Here is a 24,932-nt window from a genome sequence, read left to right on the forward strand (position 1 = left end):
TGACATATTAGTACTGTCCGCCTTATTTAATAGTATCAATCTTTAATTACATAGATACAAATATAAATTATTGTGTTATATTATATATAACTATTATGATTAATTTTTTATTATTATTATTATTACTACTATCATTATAATTATATCACTAGCACAAATGAACCTGAGCTCAAGATTGAAACCTTCTGTCACTCTGTGTGGGAGTGACAACAACAATTTTTCCTTCTGTTGGTGCTGTTTCCAAAGTGTCATTAACAAAGTTCACCCCCATCTTCCCAAACCCACAAGTTCTTTTCCTTTTCCATGTGCAATTTTTGGATGCATTTGAAGCCATCCAGGGGTTCAGCCCCTTTTACCCGACTGCCCCACTGCTCCCACGGGGCTCCGACCTCAGCCCACTCCAGAGCCAGGGAACTCCAGGGAAGGGCTTCCCATCTGGGAATTTCTGATGGCACTGATTCCTCACATTTACACTGAACAAGTGACATTTTGTTGGGATCTGGCCAGACTGGGCCAGTTTTGTTTTACCAGTGGCCAAAGTCAGCACCAAAGACACAGACTCCAACTGAAGGAATCAGTGTCATTTCCTGCAGCTCAAAGCAGCAAAGAATCACAACAGCAGCAGCTCAGCAATGCACCCAACCATCCCCACCAAAGATTGCCTGCAGTGATTGAGAAAGATCCAGCCCCAGTTACCCTCAGCCTTTACCATCCCCCAGACCCACACAGCAGCTGGGGAAGCTGTCACAGCCAAGGGCTGCAGAGCCACTCCTGGGCACTGGCAATTCCTGCAGGTGCCTCCAGCCACAGCTGAGGCTCCAACCCCGCTGGGAGAGGGCCCAGCTCTGACAGTGCTGAATGGACAAACTGACAGCACTGCTAGTGTGGCAACATCTGGTTTCATCCTCCTCTTGGCTCCCTCCCAAAGCCTGGCCAGGGCCCCAGGAGGAACCAAGGGAGGTGACTTTGACCATTCAGCCCCAAACAAGGCCAGATGTCAGATTTCATGGCCTGGTCTGGCTTCTAAATACACAAAGGTCCATACATGTTTCACTAAGGAGTGGCTACATCTATCACAGTGCTAATGACCATGCATATTTCATTAGGGAGCAGATACAAAGATAACCTTTGGTTGGAAGGTTCATCCAGAGGCCACCTTGGGCTCAGGGCCTGCTGTTCAGGCCTCACTCAGGGCTGCTGTCCAGGCCTTGGCACTTCAGGGACGTGCTTTAGTGCTGGGCTTGGCACTGCTGGGTGAGCGGCTGCACTGGGTGAGCTCAGAGGGCTTTTCCAACAGAAAGGATTCTGTGATTCCATGATTCTATCCACTGCATTCAGCTGGGTCCATGTTAGCAGCATTCATTTGCTCAGAAAGTCTCCTCTTGCCCAGCTCCTGTGGCCTGAGGCTTCAGCTCCTTCAGCTCCTGGTGCTGAGCTGCTCATGCTGAACGAGACGACTCGGAGAGAAGAGCACAGTCCATGCAATTCCTTCTGGGACACGGAGAGGGGAGGCTGTGCAAACAGGAGCATTGTTTGCTGTGGCCTCCTCTCTGCCCTTCACGCCTTTCAGCGCTTGGAACCAGCCAAGAGCTTTCTCCAAGAGTGCAATGGAGCAGCTGTTCCTGCTCCTGGCTCTGGCTCTCTCCAGTCTCTGCCCTTGCCTGCTTCTGTCCCTCGTGCTGTGCCCTCTGTTCCCCCAGGGCTGGCTGGCTGCTGCCCAGGACTGTGGCACTGGCACAGATCCAGTGCTCCAGAGCCTCCTTTCTGTGCCCTTGCAGCTGCCTGGGCACAGCTGCCTTTTCCATCTGCAAGCTCCCCATGGACAGGGAGTGCCCAGCTCCGTTCCTTGCACAGCCTCCAGGAGCCCAGGGCTGCCATCTCAAGTCCCTGCTGGCACTGGGGGCTCCCAGGTGCCTCAGGCTGCTGTGACACCGCTGCACACGGGAGGGAACAGGGGCAGGGCTGTGCTGAAAGTCAGCTCCATCTGCTGCTGCTGCTGCTGCTGCTGCTGCTGTGGGGTCATTTGTGCAGCCCTGGCCCAGAGTCAGGGATCAGATCCTGCCAGTCTCTTCCAGCCCTGGCTGCTCAAAGGTTGGGCCTTGGAGCCTCAGGTGGCCAAAGGCAGCTGCTCCTGGTCCCTCTGTGTGCCCGTGTTCAGCAGTGCTGCTCCATCAGTCTGTGCCCAGCAACGGGGAAAAGCCTCAGCCCTGCAGGGCCAGGAGCTGCCGGGCTCTGCCTGAGCAGCTCAGCCAGCAGGAAGGGAGTTGCTCCACACGGGAACCAGGAGCAAAGGACATTCCTTTGATAGGACAGGTTTTCTATTTAAAGGAAAAAAAAAGGAAAAGGGAAAAAAATAGGTAAATTGTAAAAGATAAGAATAAAATCCAAGTGTTAGTGAAAAAACATAACATAATGTTAGTGAAAAAAACAAAACAGAAATGCAAAGTTACATTCTTTGTATTAAGATGTAAATGATCTTTTGAACAAGAGAACTCAGTTATCTACATTGTAAATGTGCTGATGCCATGGATCCATCTTGCTGACTTCAGCACCCCTTTTTATAAGTTTTTGAGGTTATTTCCAACATTGTTAAATTGTGGGTGAAGCAATGGGAATTGCTTTGTGCCCTGCCACCTCCAAGCAGGACTGGGAATGGAAACTCTGTCAAAGCCCAAATCCTTTAGAAGATGCCCTTCCTTCTCACCCTATTGTGGTAGGCCAGGGACAGGCGCTCGGAAGATTTCGGGCTGTAACGGAAAATTACAGGAATCCTTCTGCCCCCCTCCCCATAGATAAGGATCACCCTTGGAATGTAGCCAGACGTGTAGCCCCCCTAACCTATGCATGCCAGTAACTTTCCACTCCATACTAACCCTAGAAAGTATAGCCAAACCCCTGTCTGACGTAGAGAGACCCCTTAGTCCATAAATACCCTCAAGACCCCTCAATAAAGGCCTTTAACCGTCCACCACATTGGTGTCAGCGTCCGTTATTGGCCACAAGGGATCCCACAAAAGGAGATCGAAGTGCTGGACCCCTGAAACCAGGTCATCGCGGCCTTCACAAGAAGGCAACATAGTGGTGCCGAAACCCGGGATCGGGACGAAGGGACGAGTCCGGGCGACGGGAGTACTCCTGGCCAGGGGACAGCACTCAACGCCGGAACGGCCATAACGAAGAAGGGGGACGCCCCAGAGACCCGCGATTCGTATGGAAGCGATAGCGAAGGTCGTAAGTTTGATACATATGCAATGGGGAATCAAATGTGAACTCAGGAATTTTAATCTCGCTTTGACGAGACTCCTAGAGATTGGGGTCATTTCTCGACCCATAGATATATTACACCCTGGGGTGTGGCAGAAATGTACTGTCGCGCTAGCAGAGGACACAAAAGCCACAGGCAGCAGCAAAAGCCTGAAAGCGTGGGGGAAGGCAGAAGCCGCCCTACGCAAAGCATTAGAAGAACAGGAGACGTGGAACGTTGCGCGCTCCTGTTTGTTAATCGCGCCACAGCAGGGGGAGGGGGCAGGAACGCGAAACCCCCCTGGTGGCGACTCGATTGAGAGCGGGGAGACGGGGGGGCCGGGCGCGACCCATCCCTCCTCCGGCCCAAAGCCCCCGGAGCCCTCGGAGCCCCCGGGGGACCCCCTGACCCTTTCGGGGGACCCGCCGGAGCCCAGACCACCTCCGGAGCCCCCCGGGGTGCCCGCGGACCCCTCGCCCAACCCTTCCCCGCCGCTAGCCGACTTAGCGCAAGAAGCGGAGGGACTCGCACGGTCCTTTTGGGAGGGGCTGGCGACAGAAGCCCGAAATATCGAGAGGGCTGGCGCGCGGGCGAGCGGCGGAGGGGATCCGCCGCCCTACCCGTTTGAATATGGCGCGGGTGGCCGGGAAGAGGGGTGGAGCCCGCCGCCTCACGGCGGGAAGAACCCAGAACAGCGGCCAGCCGCGAACACGCATGCGCGGGAAACCAGCGCTGAGCCCATGCCCGGCCGAGAGCCACGGATCCCAGCAGACGCGCATGCGTGGGGGTGCAACAGAGGGCAGGCACTCACTCGGGAGCCGCGCCCACTGATGCCACCATATATGGGAGAGATCCCTCCCTGCGGGAGGCAGGGCGAGCCCAGGGGGCGGCACCGCCAGCAACATCAGCACCGCCCCCGAGGGGAGGAGCGGGGCCGTAGCCGGACAAAACGGCAGCAGAGGCCGGAAGTATATTGGCAGTCGACTTCCGACTCTGAAGGGAGCCACAGCTCCCCGGATCGCTCTGCGGAGCCCACCGAGTCCAGCAGTGACTCGGAAGCAGAGAAAACAGAATCAATGCGGTTTCGGACGAAACCAATTAAAACTTTTAACACAACCGGGAACCAGCCCCAATACGAACTCACCGACTGGGGTAAAATCAAAATCGAATGCGCGGAATGGGCATCCGCAGCATCGGTGCATGCCTTCCCGGTGAGAATTACGGGACCCCAGGGAAACCAGCAAAGAACGTATACTCCCGTTAATTCCAAAGACGTTCAGACAACAGTAAAAGCCATCTCAGAAAAAGGAATTAACTCAGGGGTGGTTTCCACTCTCGTGGATGGTCTTTTTAGCAATGATGATTTACTCCCTTTTCATATAGTGCAAATAAGCCGTATGCTTTTTGAGAGGGAGGGGACGTGCGGGATTCAGCCCCCTCCCGCTATGGAGGCGAGACGGCCCATCTATGTCAACCCACAATGGGGCAGGGGATCCTCATACCCTATGCTCCCACAGGCAAAAGCACACAGAAAGGGAGAAACATGACCTACCCCAAACCCTTACCCACAAGGGTCACGGATGTCCTGACTGGCGATGAGGAAGCCTTCCAGATAGGCCAATCAGCCAGCTCAGGCTCGAACCCAATCCTTCGCATGTTAGAAGCTACCTTTTTATCCCTGAACGAATCTAACCCTAACCTAACCGATTCCTGCTGGCTTTGTTACGATGTTAAACCCCCCTTTTACGAAGGAGTCGCTTTAGATACCCCCTTTAGCTATTCCACAGCCGATGCCCCTCGCCAGTGCAAATGGGACACACCCCGCAAAGGAATTACCCTGAGTCAAGTCACAGGTCAGGGCAGATGCTTTGGCAATGCAACCCTAGCTAAGCGGAAAGGTGACATCTGCACCGAAGTAGTTGAGCCCGACAGGAAGAATAATAAGTGGGTAGTCCCATCCGCATCTGGGATGTGGGTTTGCCAGAGATCTGGAGTAAGTCCCTGCGTGTCTCTTGCCAAATTCGATAACTCTAACGACTTTTGTGTTCAAGTTCTGATCATCCCTAGGATCCTGTACCACTCAGACGAAGAGGTGTACCACCTTTCCGAAAATAACAACCGGCTCCACAAGAGAGAAATATTAACAGGTATAACTATCGCAATGCTGCTCGGCCTAGGAGCGGCTGGAACGGCAACAGGTGTCTCAGCCCTAGCAACTCAACACCAAGGACTGTCCCAGCTGCAGATGACCATCGATGAGGACCTGCAGAGGATCGAGAAATCCATTTCCTTTCTAGAAAAGTCAGTCTCTTCACTCTCAGAAGTGGTCCTGCAGAACAGGCGAGGACTGGATCTCCTGTTCATGCAGCAAGGGGGCCTGTGTGCTGCCTTGAAAGAGGAATGCTGTTTCTACGCTGACCATACAGGAGTCGTTAGAGACTCCATGGCAGAACTCCGAAACAGACTGGCTCAGAGACAGAAAGACAGGGAAGCCCAACAGAACTGGTTCGAATCCTGGTTCAACCAATCACCATGGCTAACCACCCTGATTTCTACCCTAATAGGTCCATTGGCAATACTGCTTTTAGCTGTTACCTTCGGGCCATGCCTGCTAAACAAGCTAGTCTCATTCGTTCAGGCCCGCATAGAACGGGCTAACATCCTGTTCCTGGGACAGCCACAATTCCTGTGAATTCAACAGGAGACACTGCCAGTCACGAGAGACTTGCCTGGCAGAAACTTACTCAGGTTTCCCAAGACCCTTTTCCCTAATCAGATCTCAACTTCCTACCTCATTTTAGTGCCTATGTATAAGACTACCTCGTTCATTTGTGAAAGAGGGGGGGGAAGTGTGGTAGGCCAGGGACAGGCGCTCGGAAGATTTCGGGCTGTAACGGAAAATTACAGGAATCCTTCTGCCCCCCTCCCCATAGATAAGGATCACCCTTGGAATGTAGCCAGACGTGTAGCCCCCCTAACCTATGCATGCCAGTAACTTTCCACTCCATACTAACCCTAGAAAGTATAGCCAAACCCCTGTCTGACGTAGAGAGACCCCTTAGTCCATAAATACCCTCAAGACCCTTCAATAAAGGCCTTTAACCGTCCACCACATTGGTGTCAGCGTCCGTTATTGGCCACAAGGGATCCCACAAAAGGAGATCGAAGTGCTGGACCCCTGAAACCAGGTCATCGCGGCCTTCACAAGAAGGCAACACCCTATGAATGAGCTGCACATTCCCGTTGAAACTGTCAGGGGTTTCTTAAAGACACAAAGTCCCACTTGCAGCTTTTTGCTCTGGTTTGGCAGTGCAGAAGGGCAATTCTCCATCCACCAGCTCCAGACTGCACTGCCTCAGGAGCACGGCCCACTCGCCAGCTTTGGCCCACTCGTGGCACTGCTAGAGGAGGAAGAAAGTGCAACTGCACAATTCCAGCCAATCAAGAAGGAAGAATGGGACAGACAAAACAGCCTGTGCAGATGCAGGCATTCAGCTGGGACTGTGGAGAGTTTGGGTCCTTGCCAATTGGATGTGTGTCCCCAGCTGCAATCTCTGGGCCTGCAGCAGAGTCTCACTCACCTGCCAAAGCAGAAAGCTCAGGCGCTGTGCTCGCAATGGGCTCGTCTGATGCAGAGCTGTCAGAGCAATGTGAGGGCAGAGCCAGCCCAGCTGGGCCCAGGGCTGAGCCCAGCAGAGCCCTGGCAGAGCCCAGAGCAGCCTCAGCAGCCGCAGAGCCCGGCTGCAAGGAGAGAAAGCAGAAACCGCCCGTCAGCTGAGGGCTCCTGTGCCCTTGTGCCAAGGCCTGCGGTGCCCAGGCCATGCTGGCTGTGCCCAGAGCTGTGCCCAGAGCTGCCCATCCCTGCTGCCTTTGGCAGCAGAGCAGGAGGGCAGGACATGTGCCCAGCCTGCAGCCAGCCACGGCACATCCAGCCCTCAGCAGCTGCCCAGAGCCAAAAAGCAGCTGGGCAGCGACTGAAGAATTCATTGCATCTGCCCCAGCAAAGGGGGAACCTTTGGTGCCCGGCCAGGCCGTGCCAGGCCCAGATCTGGGAGCATCCCCCTGCCTGTGGACTCACCTGCAAATTGGGCCTGGAGCCTGGCTTTGAAGAAGGTGCCAGAATCCAAGTCCATCATCTTCAGCTGGCCAGGCTGAGGAAGAGATTGTCACCCTTGAGCTTGTCCTTGGTGTCTCCAGCAACAGCCCCACCTGGTACAGCTTCTCCAGGGGCTCCTTCTCCTTCCCTGGGGCCAGACCAGGCTGTCAGGGCTCTGCCCAGGGCCCCAGCCACCCATGAAGCAGACAAACCAAACCAGGGGGGATGGTGGCCACCAGTGCTTGCCACACCAGGTCTCCAGCTCAGCTCCAGCCCAAGAGCTGCATGTTCCCTTCTGCTGACCCCTGCTCAGAGCTACAGGCAGCACAGGTTTGCTTTGCCACTGAGTGCCAAGAGATGTGTGGAGCTGGTACCTGCCAGGCCCCTGGATCCAACTGTGCACGTGGATCCCTCCCATCTTCTAGGGCAGAGGAACACCCTGCACCCAAGGATGACAGAAAAGCTCTTCTAAGGACGGCCTGTCTGAGGGTTGCATGGACAAACACGTCTTAATGATATCCTGGCACTCTAGGGAGAGAAACCAGAAATCACCAGTCAGTTGGAGAAGTTGCCCCCCTGTTCCCGTGCCCAGACCATGCTGGGTGTGCCCAGAGCTGGGCCTAAACTTCCCCATGGATGCTCTGTTTGGAGGAGAGCAGGAGAGCAGGACCTGTGCCACCTCCTCAGCAGCTGCCAGAGCGGGATGCCCATGAGCCCGCTGCTGTCTCCCAGCACTGGGATTCCCCCCGTGCCCAGAGATGAGGATCCACCTTGAGAGAGCCATCGTGGGAACAAGATCCGCCCCCGGATGATCTCCTGGCCCCTCCTGAACGGGTGCTTGCCCATGACCAGGTGGCACAGCAGGAGGCCCAGGGACCAGATCGTCGCTGCCTCGCCGTGGTAGCGTTGGTGCTGGATCCATTCTGGTGGGCTGTAGGACAGGGTTCCTGTGGAACACAGACGCAGCTCAGCTGGGGGATGCTGCTGCTCCCAGAGCCCGGCCCCAGCATCCCTGGCCATGTGGGGGCTGCCCCAGAGGCACACGGGGTGAGCGCTGCCCTCTCGCCAGCACCTGGGACCTGTGTACAAACTCGGGGCTGGAAAAGAAGCCACAGGTGCTGGAAGAGGGCAGCAGAAACCCTGGGAAGGCCCAACCATGACACACAAAGGAAAAACCCACCCACTGGTGGAGAAAACCCACTCTCCTCCCCATCTGCATGGCCCCCAGAAATGTTAATAAGCCAAGGCAAACAAGGGGAGCAGAGCAGTCCAAGCCCTTCCTCACCTGCACACCAAACCATCCGGGGCACGGGGTCAGACCCCGCTCTCTGCTACCCCCATGGGGGTTTGTGTCGGGCTGGCTGCCCCAGCTCCAGCCCCAGCTCCAGCCCCAGCCCAGGCCACAGTGGGTGCTGAAGGCTGTCGGCAGGGCTGGCAGCTGGCCCCCCTCACACCCCACCCAAATCAACTCGGCTCCAGCATCAATCCCATCCCGGCTGCAATAGGGGGAAGCCCTGGTGCTGCACCCAGGCTGGGCCATGAGATGCCCAGGAGCATCCCCTGGAGGGCTCACCTGCAAACTGGGTGTAGGCTGTGTCTTGGAGGAAGGCGCCACAGCCAAAGTCGATGAGTTTCAGCTGCCCGCTGGCCAGGTCGAGCAGGATGTTCTCGGGCTTGATGTCCCTGTGCAGGACCCCGCAGGCGGTGCAGTGCCGCACGGCCTCCAGCACCTGGCGGAACAGCACCCGCGCCTCCTCCTCGGGCAGGAACCCCCGCTCCGCCAGGAAACCCGAGAGCTCCTGGCACCGCTCCGGACGCTCCAGCACCAGCACGAAGCTGTCGGGGAGCTCGAGCCACTCCAGGAGCTGAATGACAGCGGCACAGCCACGGGACACCTTGGCCAGCAGCACGATCTCCAGCGGCGCGCTGCTGCCGTCGGGCTGCGGGAGGAGCGCGGTGCCGTCAGTGGGGCTGAGGCCGTGCCGGGGCTCTGGGAGCCCTCAGCCAGCCCGGGATGCTCTGCACGCCCCGCTCGGCCCACGCCCGCTCTCCCCGCAGGGCTCCGGCGGCTCCCACCCTGCCGGGCCCCGGCTCCTCGCCGCCCGGCCCGACCCGGCTGCTGCCGCTGGCCCCGCTCACTCACCAGCTCGCCCCAGTGCCGGATGCGATCCCGCGGCACGCGTTTGATGGCCACCTGCGAGCGAGGGAGAGCAGCGGGCTGAGCTTGCCGCCTGTCCTGCCCAGCCCCATCCTCCGCCCTTCTCCTCCTCCTCCTCCCCCACCGCCCGCCGCCGGCCCCGCCGCTCACCGGGGCGCCGTCCGAGAGCCGCGTCCCCGAGCAGACGCTGCCGAAGCCGCCGCGCCCCAGCAGCGAACCCACTCGGTACCGCTCCTGCAGGGCCTCCTGCGCCTTCCCTGCGGGCGAGACGCGGCTGTCAGAGCTCGGCCCGGGGCCAGCAACGGCCCCCGAGCGCCCCCCGAGCGGCCCGGGCCGGGCATCCCCACCCGCCCCGGGCCCCGGCGGCTCGGGGCCGGCGGCCGCGCTGCCGAGCGGCGGAGCTCGGGCCGGGGAAGCCGCAGCGGAGGCAGCGGCAGCGGCAGCGCCGCCTGTGTCCTCCACGGGTCCCGGGAGGAGTCGGGGACGGGGCCGGGGCCGGGGCTGCGGCCGAGGCCGGGATCGGGACGGGACTTCACGTCGGGGCCGGAGCCGGGGCCGGGCTCGGGCCAGGCGGAGCCGAAGGGCGGCGATGCCGCCCCCGCACCAGGCACTGACGCCCGCCCAGCAGCGCCACCGCCAGTACGGCCAGAGCCGGGCGGAGGCGAGAGCGCGGCGGGACGGCCGGGGCCGGGCACGGGGCAGCCCCGCCCGGGGCCGGGGGCGGGCCGGGGGCATGGCCCGGCCCGGCAGGGGAGAGGGAGGCGGGGAGAGGAGAGGGACGCCGGGCAAGGGACCCCGAGAGAAGGGTGCCCGACCGCGGGAAAGGGAGAGAAAGAGAAACAAAAAGATAAAGAGAAAGAAAGAAAGAATGCTCTAAAATATCTGTTTTTCTGGTGTCGCTGCTGCTGCCGCCGCTGCTGCTGCCGCCGCTGCCGCCGCTGCAACTGAAGCACCGGGGCCGTTCATCCCCGTGTCCGTTCCCCGCTCGCCCCACGAGCCCCACGTTCGAGCCCCGCGCGCCCCGGGCACAGCCCCTGAGTCTGTCCAAACACGGGAACTTTGCAGCGGTGAGCCCAGATGCAGAGCCCTGACTCCTGCACACTGGCACAGCAATCCCCTCGCTTGCTGCTCTGCATTGGCCTGGCTGAGGCTCAAACACTGTTGGGCCACCTTCCCTTGCTGTAGGATTCCTACCTGACCACAGCACTGCACTTACATCTCCAGTCTTGCCTTCCAGTAAAACCAGGGGAAGGAAAACTCTGTGTGGCTGATGGTATTTTTGAGTGTCTAAAAATCACTAAGTCACCGATCTTAGAGGTGCGGTGCATCTGGAATTCCTGGGATGGAGAAGTAGTGCAACATGGAAAAGGGGAGCATAGAAATAAATAGAGGAAAAGATCTTGGATTGTTTCTTTCATTTTCATTTCCCTTCTGGAAAGCTGTTTCAGTTTTCCAGGAATCTTCTCCTGTCTCTCTTCCCAAGAATGTCTCATGGAGAACAAGGTCAAGCTTCTGTCCCAAGATTTGCCAGCAGGAAATTATGCCACTGGTGAAATTTTCATGATGACTGTTTGTGCTGGCTTAGGGCAAATTTGGGGAGGAAACCTCCAAAAGGGGTCTGTTTTGCAGAGATAGCCAAAAGCTCCACAACTTTGTGAAAGTTGTAAAGCCGGTATGTTTATTATTACAGCGCTGGATGCATGCAGAGATTACTCTCCTTAAAAGACATGCGTACCTCTGGGAACTTCAGGTCCCTTTTTATCCTCCTCTCAAATACATATCCATACAATTTCACAATAGGTTCATACATATTCATTTTTACAAATTTTGCGTGACATTTGCCACTAGTTCTTCTTTATCAGAAAGAATTCTTAGGTGAGGTTGACCTGCTTTCACAGCAGTCTCTCTGTCTCTCTTTATCACCCTCTGCCCCGTCCCCCCCTTATCTCTGTCCTTCACTGAATCAGATTCCCTGAGCCTAGGCTTTGCAGTCAGGCTACATAGCTATGTTTTCTAACCACAGACTCAAAGATGTACATTTCACCTAAATCAAAATGGATTTCTACTCTGGAAAATTTCTACTCTGTCTCAGAAGCACTCCTCCCTCTGTCCCTCACACGCTGGCCCTGCCTGGCGTTCCTCATCCCTTTCCCCACTGCTCTCCTGCCCTTCCCCTCTGCTAGAAGGCGGACAAAGCTGCTTTGGACAGCAAAGTCAATGGCAGCCAGTGTGCAGAGAACATGGAGGAGCTGGATGAGAGGATGCAGGAGTTGCAGAGCCAGATTTCAGACCAGGAGCAGCACTGGAACAGTACCCAGCAGCAGTTCAGCGATGCAATTGAAGACAAGGGGAGGGGTACCTCGTCCCCACCACGAGGAACTGGCACCTTTGGGACTTGACAGCCTGAGGCAGCATCCCTCTGAGGATCCCCCTCCAGGCTTTTCCCTGGAGAGCTCCACATCACATCCTGGAGCAGCTGGCTGAGGCTGTGCACCTGTTCCCAGCTGGATCGCCTGGAGCTGAAGACTTTCCGTAAACACTGGGAGGACTCCTGGAACAGGAACATGGAGGAACTTGAGGATAGGCTGTTGTGTGAAAATGCTGCTGGGATTAAGAAGTGAGTGCAATGGAGATTCTGATGGCTTTGGGGACAGCTATGGCAACTGCTCCTGCCAGGCAGGGCTGTCACACACCATGCCCTGAGCTGGGTCGTGCCCTGCCCTCCTGGCCGTGCACATGGGGGAGCTTTGGTGCCAGAGAGGGGCTGAAAGCGCTGCAGGGGCTGCTTGGGATGGTGGCATGGGTGCCTGTGCCCTTCACCTGGCATCAGCCAGCACCTTGGGGATGGGGAGAAACAGGCTCAAGAGCCCACGGTTCACCCTGCAATGGCCGTGCCCCTGTGCAGTGAGCTGCCCAGCAGCTGGCTGCTGCAGGGAGCTGCTGCCTGTGTGCTGCAGGGCTGTGGGCCCAGGAGCTCAGCCAGCCCTCTTCCCTCACCCTCCTTAGGCAGCTGCCAGTCCCTTTCTCGTGCCTGTCCTGTGACCGCATGCTCAGCGTGCAGGTTCCTGGCCAGTGAGTAGCACCAGTGCCTCGGGGGCAGCGGGGCTGGCATGGGGGGAGATGGGTGCCAGCAGTGACCTGCTGTGCTGGCACAGGGGGACAGTGTCTGCTTGGGAGGGGCTGATGTGGGGAGTCCCCTCGGCAGCCCTGCCCATCAGCAGGGGCTGTGGGGGCTCATCCCAAGGGCTACAGGCAGCGGGATGCCATGGGCTACAATCCCATGGCTTTGGGGGGGCTGCCTCCCACAGGAACAGGTTCTTTGTCCCCTGTCACACCCCTGTGACTCCTGCCCTCCCCAGGTACCCCGAGACACTCCCGTATTTGCAGCCCATGCCCCCCAGCAAGGAGCCACTGCCCAGCAAAAGGTGAGGGCCCTGAGGACACATCCCCAGCGCCTGGGGTGCAGAGCAGCCCTGACACAGCAAGGAGGGCTCTGCACCTGGGCTGGGGCAGAGCAGCCTGGGGGGACGGGGCAGGGCAGGGGAGCAGAGGGCAGCTGTGGAGGGCCAGTGCTTGCCCCAGGGCTGGGGGCTTTTGCATTCCTTGCCTTGCACTGCCCTGTCTGGCCCATCTCTCTGTCCCAAGGCTGCTGAAAGCACATCTGATGAACTGTGTCTGTTTGCAGTCTGAGCTCAGGCTTGGAGGGCTGTTGGGGAAGATGAAACAGGAAAGCCTTATAAATATGATTGCCTGGCAAAAGATTTTGAGAATATGGAAACTATAAGTGAGATTGAAATGAAAGCAAGCTTCGAGATCCTTTAGTTACTGAACAACGGGAAAACAACAGTGTGGCCGGCTGAAGGTAATCCCCTTTTGATGAAACAAGACCCTCTGCTTGCAGGCAGGTCCAAGGGTCCCAGCAGACCCTGCCAGCTTGGTAGAAAGGGTCCAAAGAGTAGTTTTTAGGGTTTAAAATGTAGCACAGTATGGTAATGTAGTGATTCTTATAGGCTGTAAGGAAATGCTATAGGATTTGTATGTTGGACTAGATTGGTTAAGTGAGAATCAGAATATTCAACACAGAAAATGATTTATTGTATTGTAATGGGAACTTAGCTCTTACTTTTCTATGCTCTTAGCTCTTAGCTCTTAGCTCTTACCTCTTGTCTCTTAGCTCTTGCCTTTTATCCTCATACCCCTTTTACTCTCTTATGCTTTTACTCTCTTACCCTCTCATCCTCTCTACCCCTCTCTTCTCTCAGGCCTGCTCTGAGCTGTGGCTGGCAGCTCCAAGCAGGGCCTGCACCCACGCCCTTTGCAATAAACCGTCCACGACGTGGCTTCAGAGATCTCTCGTCTCCGTTCGTCCCGACCGTGCTACCCCCGTCAATCCTACAGACGGGGATTGGGTGCCTCCTGTGAAAGGAGTTCCCAAAACCAATCCCTGCAGCTGGGACAGCCCAGCTCCTGCCAGTTGGTGTCCTGTGCACAGGGACCTGCCTGGTGCCATGGCCAGCACACGTGGCCATGGGGACAGAGCCAGCAGATCCAGCCTGGTGGGATGGGCTTGGGGCTCCTGCAGCAGGTGGACAGGAGCTGGCAGGGACATGCCCCTGCAGGCAGCACTGCCAGTGCCCTCCCTGGCACAGCAGGGTGATGCCCTGCATGCCACAGGGCTGGGCACTGAGTGTCCTCTGCCCCATCCCACAGGAGGCCGCTGGTCCGTGCCAGTGTCCCCGTGTGCCGCAGACCTCTGGGGACCATCAGAGCAGCAGCTCCACGATGCAGAACATCAAGGCTTCCCCACATACAAGTGCACAGCTGCAGTGTCTCCTGGTACACAACAAGGTAGGTGTGATGAAGGTGGGGACACAGAATGGTGACTGAGGCTTGATGGCATTGCTGACTATCCAGGGGGAATCTGTGCCTTCAGTCTCCAGAGAGACCTGAGTTGGATTATTGGGGTGTGCTGGATTGGGCCCTGCATTGCAGCCAGCTGCCCTCTCCTCCTCAGCCCAGTGTGACCCTGCTGCATGGTGATGGACACATCTCGAGGGGCTGTAATGACCAGCATCGTACGGTGATCAGGACACAGGATGCGTCAGGTATGGCCCTGTCAGGGCAAGGGGGTCAATGACGACAGGGGCTGATTATCTGCAGGGTGCCAGCTGGGGGATGAGCAGGGCTCTGTGTACAGGGCTGGGTAATGTGGCGTGGGTATTTTGCATCTGGGGTAAGAAGAAAGGGGCAGAATGGAGCAGGAGGACTGGCACATGGGGCAACTGAGCTTGGAGCTGGAGTAACGTGGGAGAATGGCCGTGCCCAGCGTGGGACAAGAGCTTGAGTCCTGGTGTGCTGGGGCCAGCACCTGTGGCAGCTCACCCTTGCCCTTCACGCCCAGGCCCTGCCGCCTCAGGGGAGCACGGCCAGGCACAGCTCCTCGACAGGTCTCATGGGCCCCAGGGCTCGAGCAGCCTCTGCAGCCCCGCCAGACATCAACAGCCCCTGGCCAGCTGGAAAGGACTCAGCGCCCAGTGCTCGACCTGGGACATCTTGTCCAAAGTGAGAAACGCCTGTGACAATTGTCATAAGGAACTTGACTTTTTACTTGTATATAGTAATTAAGTTAGTTGTATATTGTTATTAGGTTAATAAAAACTGTTAAAATTCTAGGCAGAGCCTTGTCTCACAGCCTGTCTCTCCCCGGGCTCCCTGGTGCTCCTTCAGCTCCTTCTCCCCTGCTGTGGCTCTGGCCCCGGGCTGAGCAGATCGAGCCCCGGGCCGGGCCCTGAGGCCGCTGCTGCTGCCGCGGCGCCTGCGGGGCAGCCCTGAGGCTCCGGGCCGGCTGTGGGAGCAGGAGCGGCGCTGCAGAGCCCGCGGCCCTCACGGGCTGCGAAGGCACGGGCAGATGGCCGTGGGGCCCGGCTGGCACTGCCGGCGCTGCTGCTCTCGGCTGCCGCCTGCAATCCTTACAGGCAGCCCTTAGGCCGGCTCAGGAGCCGCTCGGAGCCGTGCCCGAGGGCTGGCCCCAACCCCCGGCCCCCAAGGGCACTTGTCCCTTCATCTCTGCACTGCCACATTCCGAGCTCATTTGTCAGCTTCCTCCTGCCCTTCCTTCCTGCGGGGCAGCGTTAGGGGCTGGCCCAGCGGCTTTCCTCCCGCACGGCTGCAGCCCCTTGCCCACAGCTCCCTGGTGGGAGCCAGAGCTGCTTTGCAGCCGGGCACCCCCGCCGTGTCCCGCAGCCCGGGCCGGCTCCTGCCCGCTGCCGGCGAGGCCCCGCGGCTGGGCCCGGCCATCCCGGGCCAGAGCAGCTCCCTGCCCGGGGGAACACAGGGGGACACGGCGGGATGTGAAATACAAAGCTGCGTGTCGTGTCAGGTACAGACAGGCAATGTGTGTATTTGTGATTGCGACATGCGTGGAGACCGACAATGGGACAGTTGTGAATTCTAATAATAACTGAGGAAAGTAAAGCATGGAAGAAGTCCTTTGAACCCATCTTTTGTTTGCAATTAACCTTGGTTGATTTAGGAGCATTGGCATTAAAGCATTAAGAATGTTGCTTCTTGCTTGTAGTTAATCCTTAAAGAGTTCTGCAATAATAACCTTTTGAAGCATAATTTTAGAACATTGCTTGTATCCTTGAAACTATAGCTTTGGAATATATATAAAGGAAACATGCTTATCTCACGCCTTATTGAAGCAGAGAAAATCAGCTTGAGAAAGGAAGATGAACACCACCTCAAGGATTTATAGTTTCAACCAAGGGAAGCTGGACATCACTGTTGTTAGATTTATAGTCTCTGCAATTAAAAGGAGGACCCACATCTGGGGAGCTGGACCTCACCAGATGGGATTCGTCTTTCTTCTTTTGGAAACCGGACTGCCACCATCTGGGGATACTCCTTTTGGGATACATCCTGAGAAAAGCTAAATCACAATAGTACATAGAATTGTGACGTAAAAATTGGGAATAGAAACTGCTGATGAGTAAAAATTGGAATAGAAACTGCTGAGAAAGCTTATGAGTACCCCTATAAATACCTGTAAGCCTCAACTATCTGTGTGCAGTTGGAGGGAAAACTTCCCCCACTGTACCCAGCGCTGTATTGCTCATACTTTACCATATTAATTAATAAATTGATTGCTGCTTGAACATTGGCCTAGTCAAGCTTCTTATTTATGCCATCCATAACTGTAAAAGGAAATCTTCCTGCTGAACTGAACAAGAGGAGAGGGAAATCAAGGCAGAGCCATGGTTCGTCAGGACTTGCTGCATCCTGATGAGCCCTGTGGTGCATTTGGAGCTGAGCCCTTGAACCTCAGGGCCTGAGAGGAGATTGCACAAACCTTTCCAGGAGTCAAAGTCAGAAGAAAACCCCAAAGTGTCTCAAAGCATGAATGGGTCTCAGTGAGGTCCATCCCCAACACAGGCTCTTCATGGACTCCTTGGAGGAGACAATTGGAGAACAGGATTGACCAAAAACCTCTCAGAGTCTCAGTGTGGAAAGGAAATTCCAAACTACCTTAAAAATTTGAGAAGCTCAAAGCCTTACTGAGCACCTCTGAGTGTCAGTACAAAGCTCTCAAGGGACTCATTAAAGCAGATAATTGGGGCCATGATTGCACAAACCTCTCACAGAGTCTGCATCAAAAGGGAAACACCAAGTACCTTAAAATAACTGGAGTACCCTGAAGTATTAATGAGCCCCACTGAGTGTTGTTACTGACAAAGCCTCTCCAGGGACTAATTACAGCAGATAATTGGAGCCTGTAAATGCACAATCTTTCTCATAGAGTCTGTATCAAAAGGGAAAGGGGAAGTAGCTTAAAAAAACTTATGTACCCTGAAGTATTAATGAGTCCCAATCAATGCTGCAACAGGCAGACAATCCCCAGGGACTAATTACAGCAGATAATTGGAGTCCATGATGGCACAAACCTCTCAGAGACTCCAAGGCAAAAGCCAAACCCAAAGTCCTTTGAAAAACCTGCAGTCCCTGCAGGGAGCATGAAGGAGCCCCCAGGGCCATTGCTGAGCAAGGCTCCCCAGGGACTCCTTGCAGCAGATCCTTGAGGCCACTGGGATGTGGGCTAGGGGGGGATGCTGAGGGCAGCACAAGGGGCTGACAGTGCCCAGCCTGGCTGGGGCTGTGCCAGGAGGCCCCAGGGCCTCAGCACAAGGTGTCTCCTCCCAGCCCTTGCTGGCACAGACCCTGCTGTGCCCCAGGGCACCAAGACTTGGCTTCTCTTTGTCCCCACCTGTCAGCACTGCCTGCAGTTCTCTGCTCTGCCTGGGGCCTGGGGACACTTGCTCAGTCGTGTCCCTCAGTGGGACCCATTAAAAGTCCAAGAAACTTTGGAGTTGGATTCTGCCTTGGAGTTCTGGAGAGGTTTCCTCAGCTCCCTCTCAGGGACTGATGTTCAGAGCCTGAGCACAAAGCCCCAGAGGCTGATTAAAGTCCTTGTGCTGTGTCTGTGCTGCTGAGCTGGGCTGGGCTCCTGGCACAGAAGCAGCTCCTGGTGACCAAGAAGAGCTTCAAAAGCACATTTCTCTGGATGAGCAGCTCTTGTGCCAGCCCAGCAGGGCTGGGGCACTGCCTGCAGCCAGCCTGGGCACAGCACAGAGGCACAGAGAGCTTCAATCAGTCAGGGCTGGGAAGGGGCTGAGAAGTGCCTGGGGCACAATCACTGCCAGCCCTTGGCACAGGAACCTCTGGCTGCAGGACAATGCAGCTGCAGCTCCTGGAGCCATCTCCTGCAGCTGGAACATCCCAATGCCTGCAGAGTCTGTGAGTACATTCTCTGCTTGTCTCTTGTGCAGAGCAGCCAGGGGTGCCCAGGGCTGTCCTGCAGAGCAGGGTCCTGCAGCCCAGGGCGCTGTGCTGGGGCAGGGACTCTGCTGCCTGCCAGGGACAGCTCTCAGCCAGCCCTGGCAGCTGCTCCCAGCACTGGGGGACAAGATCTGGGTGGCAGGAGACAGCTGGTGAGGCTTGGAAGTGTTCTCCTTGTGTGGGGAGGATGCTGCATTGTTCAGGACTGCTCCCAGCATGGCATTGAACTGCAGAACATTTCCAAGTAGATTATACAGGGAGCATAGCAAGGGAGGGGCTGCATAAAAGGAAAATCCTGCTTTCTAAATCTACTGCTGTGGGTTGCTGGATGAGAATCTTCATGTATATTTTCATCTCTCAGTTCAGGGAGAAAAAAAATAAAGAAATTTTCTCTGACATCTGTAAAAACCAGGCAGCAACAGCAATCACCACAGGACCCCTTAGAGCCAGCATCAGTGTCTCTTTTCCAGCCTCCTCAGGGTTGCCCTGACGTTGCCATCAGAGCCTGCAGAGCCAGAGCTGCCCCTGGGCAGTGCCTGAGCTGGGAGGGCTCTGCAGGGCAGAGCTGAGCCCCCAGGGCTGGGCTGGGCTCTGGCAGCACTGGCAGGGCCCACCCCTGGGCACAGGGAAGCAGCTGCTGGCAGGGACAGCTCCAGGCAGCAGAGCCCTGGGCAGGCAGTGGGGGGAAAGTGCCCCCAGGCTGTGCCGGGATATTTCAAGTCCTCTCCAAACCCAACTATTCCATGATTACTTTTTTTACAGATCCCCATGCCAAGGCTCCTTAAATGTCCAACAGCAGCTCCATCAGGCACTTCCTCCTGCTGGCATTGGCAGACACGCGGCAGCTGCAGCTCCTGCACTTCTGCCTCTTGCTGGGCATCTCCCTGGCTGCCCTCCTGGGCAACGGCCTCATCATCAGCGCCGTAGCCTGCGGCCACCACCTGCACACGCCCATGTTCTTCTTCCTGCTCAACCTGGCCCTCGCTGACCTGGGCTCCATCTGCACCACTGTCCCCAAAGCCATGCACAATTCCCTCTGGGACACCAGCAACATCTCCTACACTGGATGTGCTGCACAGCTCTTTTACTTTCTTTTCTTTATCTCAGCAGAGTTTTCCCTCCTGACCATCATGTGCTATGACTGCTACGTTTCCATCTGCAAAGCCCTGCACTACGGGACCCTCCTGGGCAGCAGAGCTTGTGCCCACATGGCAGCAGCTGCCTGGGCCAGTGCCTTTCTCATTGCTCTGTTTCATACAGCCAATACATTTTCCCTGCCCCTGTGCCATGGCAGTGCCCTGGGCCAGTTCTTTTGTGAAGTCCCACAGATCCGCAAGCTCTCCTGCTCACACTCCAACCTCAGGAAAGTGGGGCTCATTGCAGTTAGTGCCTGCTTGGTATTTGGTTGTTTTGTGTTCATTGTTTTCTCCTATGTGCAGATCTTCAGGGCTGTGCTGAGGATCCCCTCTGAGCAGGGACGGCACAAAGCCTTTTCCACCTGCCTCCCTCACCTGGCTGTGCTCTCCCTGTTCCTCAGCACTGTAATGTTTGCCTACCTGAAGCCCCCCTCCATGTCCTCCCCATCCCTGGATCTGGCAGTTTCAGTTCTGTACTCAGTGGTGCCTCCAACCCTGAACCCCCTCATCTACAGCCTGAGGAACCAGGAGCTCAAGGCTGCAGTGTGGAGACGGATGACTGGATGGTTTCAAAAACATTAATCTGCTGGCCAATTTCTGCAAATCACTTGTAATAAAAGTTATCCTTTATCCTTCTTATTGATTTAATTTTGGAGGTTCTTTTCCTTTGTTTTAGCATTTTCATATTGTCAACAAAGAAATGTCAATCTTTGTTCCATTTCTCATTTTGTTTCTCTCCACCTTCTCTGTGGCCACAGACTGTGTCAATGAGGGGTTGTGCTCTCAGTGGCTTTAAAGGAACTAAAGGATCTCCCAGCAGAGTTTTCTGCAGAGATGCCCTTGTGTTGCCTTCTCTGGAGCTGCAGCAGCAATGTCTGTGTGCAGAGCTGGGGCAGATCAGTGCTGGCCCAGCAGCTGTGCCCAGCAGCAGCAGCAGCAGCACTTGGTGTTGCCAGTGCTGCTGCCGTGGCCCTGCCCCGCTGCCCTGGTGGCCCTGGTGTTGCTGCAGGGCCTGAGTGCTCTCGGGGCTGGGCACAGCCCTGGGGGTGGCAGTGCCGGGGCTGCAGCAGGGACAGGCCATGGGCACTGCTGGGGCAGCGCTGACGCCTCAGGCCAGGCCCTGGGGGCTCCAGGCTCCTTGCCCAGGCTCTCTCAAGAACACGGCCAGGCCAATGCTCAGCACAGAAACCCCCGTCAGCAGCCCCAGGCTGGCCGTGGGCAGGCTGGGGGCAAACAGCATGGCTGGGGCTCTGCAAGGGCCCTGGGCCAGACGGGAAGGAGCAGCAGAGCAGGGGCTGATCCATGCCCAGTGCGCTGCACAGCCCAGGGCAGCGTCCCAGAGCGTCCTCATGCAGCTGCCAACAACATCCCCCCTCTGCAGCCCTGGCCTCTCCCCCAGCTCACACAGGTGCCCCATCCTTGCAGGCACAGACACGGCAGCACTGCCTCAGCAGCCCCTGTTTGCATTGCACACAGCAGGGCCAGCACCCCCATGCTGTTGCTGTGGGGACATGAACCTGAGGGAGCACAAATGCCATCAGCCCCTGGGGCCAGCAAGGCCTGCGGGACACCAGGGAAACCACTCAGCTTTGTCCTGGCCTCTGCACTCAGCCAGAAAGTTTGTTCCCATCAGCTGGGAGTTTCCTGTGCCACTGCAGACGCTGTTGCTCAGAGCCAGGGCTGCCTGGCAGCCACCCCCAAACTGCCCTGAGCATTTCCTTGGCTTCACCTTTGCTTTCTTTACTCTTTCCTCATACAAATTTCTTCTAATTGCCCACCTCTGTTCCGTCCTTCTGAAGAGGAGGACCAGGGCTCATTCTGCAACTGCTCCAAGGGTGGTTTCAGAGAATCCCAGAATCAGCAAGGATGGAAAAGACCGTGGAGATCATCAAGTCCAACCTGTGCCCTAATACTGCCTTTTCCCCCCTGAGCCTCCTCTTCTCCAGGATAAACAACCCCAGCTCCCTCAGCTGCTCCTCACAGGACTTGTGCTCCAGACCCCTCCCCAGCCTTGTTGCCCTTCTCTGGACACGCTCCAGCCCCTCCATGTCCTTCCTAAATTGGGGAGCCCAGAAATGGATACAGCATTTGAGGTGCTGCCCAGACAGTGCCGAGCACAGGGGAAGAATCCCTGCCCTGCTCCTGCTGGCAACACCATTCTTGATCCAGGCCAGGAACCATTGGCCTTCTTGGCCACCTGGGCACACTGCTGCCTCATGTCCAGCCTGCTGTCCATCAGTCCCTGCAGGTCCCTTTCTGCCTGGCTGCTCTCCAGCCACTCTGTCCCCAGCCTGTGGTGCTGCAGAGGTTGTTGTGGCCAAAGTGCAGGGCCTGGCACTGGGACTTGTTAAACCTCACCTTGTTGGATTTGGGCCCTGGATCCAGCCTGACCAGGGTCCTGTGCAGAGCCCTCCTACCCTCCAGCAGATCCACACTCCCAGACAACTTTATGTCACCATGGTTCCATGTGTCCCCAGTGTGTCACAAAGGTCTCCATGATTCCATGAGGCCTCCTCCCAGTGTCACAATATCCCTTTAATTCCATGGGACACCTTGGAGTCACCAAGTCCCTTGGATCCTTGGGCCCTGCAGTGTCACAATGGCACCATAGTCCCCCATGGCCCTGCAGTGTCACAATGGATCCTTGGTTCCATGAGGTCTGACAGTGCAGCAATGCTCTCCTTGGTTCCACTGTGTCACAATGGCCTCTTGGTCCCAAGGGCCACCACGGTGTCAAACATGTTTCCTTCATTCCAGGAGTCCCTGAGGAGCAGCACTGGCCCCTTGGATCCATGGGGCCCTGCAGTGTCACAATGGCCCCATCGTGACACCAGGTCCTGCTCTGTCACAATGCTCTGCATGGTTCCACAGGGCCCTGCAGGGTCACAGTGGCCTCTGTGGTTCCAGCAGGACCCAGACTGTCACCATGGACTCCTTGCTTCCATCCAGCCCCACAGTGTCACCATGGCCCCTTGGCTCTGTGCTGCCATGTCATACACAGTGTCACCATGGTCCTCTGAGTGCCACCAGGCCCCGCAGTGTCACAATGGCCCCTTGCTTCCCCAGGGCCCTGCAGTGTCACAATCATCAGAGAATCAGCCAGGCTGCAAAAGACCTTGGAGAGCATCAAGTCCAACCTGGCACCCAACACCACCTTGTCACCCAGACCATGGCGCTGAGTGCCACATCCAGTCTTTCCTTAAACACCTCCAGGGATGGCGACTCACCCACCTCCCTGGGCAGCCCATTCCAATGCCCAATCACCCTTTGTGTGGAGAATATTTCCTAATGTCCAGCCTAAATGTCCCCTGGTGCAGCTGAAGGCTGTGTCCTCTTGTCCTGTCCCTGTTCCCTGGGAAAAGAGCCCGACCCCCACCTGGCTGCACCCTCCCTTCAGGGAGTTGTAGAGAGTGATGAGGTCTCCCCTGAGCCTCCTCTTCTCCAGGATAAACAACCCCAGCTCCCTCAGCTGCTCCTCACAGGACTTGTGCTCCAGACCCCTCCCCAGCCTGGTTTCTCTTCTCTGGACTCGCTCCAGCTCCTCCATGTCCTTCCTAAATTGGGGGGCCCAAAACTGGAAACAGCACATGAGGTGCTGCAGAACCAATGCCAAGCACAGAGGAAGAATCACAGCCCTGCCCCTGCTGGCCACACCATTCCTGATCCATTGGAATTCCAGGGGCTGGATGAGGGAAATGGTGGGGAGGGAGGGGGGACAAAGTCTGATTGATTATCAGCCAGGAGGGGTCTTGATTATCATATCTGTTCACACCGGATTAGAAGGTGCTGGGGGTCAATATCAATTGGACATTGATTATACCAAACCATAAACAGGAAAAGAAAACTTAACATGACAAAACACTTCTTTCTGCATTGTTTTCAATACAGTGTATTCACTTAGAATACACTTCGGAAATCTGTCTAATTATTCACAGAATAAATAAATACGTAGAATATTCCCTGTGGCTATTGTTGTTCTGGAGTTTTTGCACAAATATTTATGAGCTTTTCTCACTGAATTCCTCAACTGAAGAGCTCAAAAAAGACAAGGCCTCTGGAGTAGCAAAATTCATCATTAACTCCAAGTGGCTGAAGATCCACCTCCATCAGAGCAGTAACGAACAGAAATGGGCACAGCTTTGTGGCTGCCCCAGCTTTGGAATGGGCCCTGGGCCTGGAGCAGGAGCAGCTCTTGAGGGCCCCAAGGCCGGGGCTCTTGTGCTGCCCTGGGCAGATGGGATGGCAGCAGGGGCTGCAGAGCTCTCAGCACCTCAGGCCGAGGGCAGCAGGGCAGCCAGGGAGCCTCCTTTGGCCTTGGCCAAGCACCTTCCCCCATGGCTGGGGCTGAGTCCTGTGGCAGCTGCAGCTGCTGCTGTGGCCTTGGCAGGGGCTGAGGCCGTGGGGCCAGGGCCCAGAGCAGCCTGGCCTGAGCAGAGCTGTGGGGCCAGAGCCGGCTGGGCTGGGCTGGGCTCAGAGAGGCCCTTGGTGCTGCCCGGAGCTCAAGGCAGCTGGCAGAGCTTGCAGGGAGCTGAGCTGGGCTCCAAGAGCCTGGCCCAGAAACCATCAGTGTCCATCTCAGCCTGGCTGAGCGTGCAGGGGCCAAGAAGAGACACCTTTGCCTTGCTTGTCCCCACCTGTCATCACTGCCTCCTGTGTTCTGCTCTACCTGGAACCTGGGGACACTTTGTCTCTCTTGTGCCTCACAGGAATCTATTTAAAGTACAAGAAACTTCAGTGTTTCAGTCTAAGTTTGAGTTCCCGAGAAATTTTTGACCCCTCTCTGGGGGACTGACTCTGATGAAAAGAGCACCAAAGCCTGAGGGGGCACCTCTGTGGCCATGTCATGGAGGCACAGAGCAGCTGTGATGTCAGCAAGGGGCTGTGTGACAGCACAGAGTGGGCTGTGTGAGGTCACAGATTGGGCTATGACATCACAGAGTTTGTTGTGAGAGGTCACTGAGCAGCTACAGCATCATAGAGGGGATTCTGTGACATCACAGAGCAGGCTGTGACATCATGGCATGGCTGTATGACATCATAGAGTGGGATGTGAGGTCAAAGTGTGTGCTGTGACATAACAGAGTGTCAGTATGGCATCCCAGAGAGGGTTTTGTGACATCACTGAGGGGGTTGTGACATCACACAACTGTCTGTGACATCATAGTGTGAGGCCATAGAGCAGACCTTGCCATCATAGAGGGTGGCTCTGTTACATGAGGGAGTGGGTTGTGACATCACCGAGTGGCTGTGAAACATCACAGAGCAGATTCTGACATCAAATGGTGGCTTTCTGACATCCCTGGGTCTTTTGCGACAACAGTGCAGCTGCATGACATTCCAGGGTGAAATACCAGAGTTTGCTCCGTGACATCACAAGGGTGGGTTGTGATGTCCCAGAGTGAGCTGTGGCATCACAGGCGATGTGTGACAACACAGGAAGTCTGTGTGACATCACAGGGGCTG

At 56.4% G+C, this 24,932-nt stretch overlaps 1 pseudogene; it reads right to left on the minus strand.

Annotated features, from left to right (window-relative positions):
* Positions 1-3,747: 3,747 nt before the first annotated feature.
* On the minus strand, positions 3,748-11,913 carry LOC143692445 (serine/threonine-protein kinase pim-1-like; annotated as a pseudogene).
* Between the last annotated feature and the right edge of the window lie 13,019 nt (positions 11,914-24,932).

Source organism: Agelaius phoeniceus (genome assembly GCF_051311805.1).
Source record: "Agelaius phoeniceus isolate bAgePho1 chromosome W unlocalized genomic scaffold, bAgePho1.hap1 SUPER_W_unloc_1, whole genome shotgun sequence".
NCBI classification, from domain to species: Eukaryota; Metazoa; Chordata; class Aves; order Passeriformes; family Icteridae; genus Agelaius; species Agelaius phoeniceus.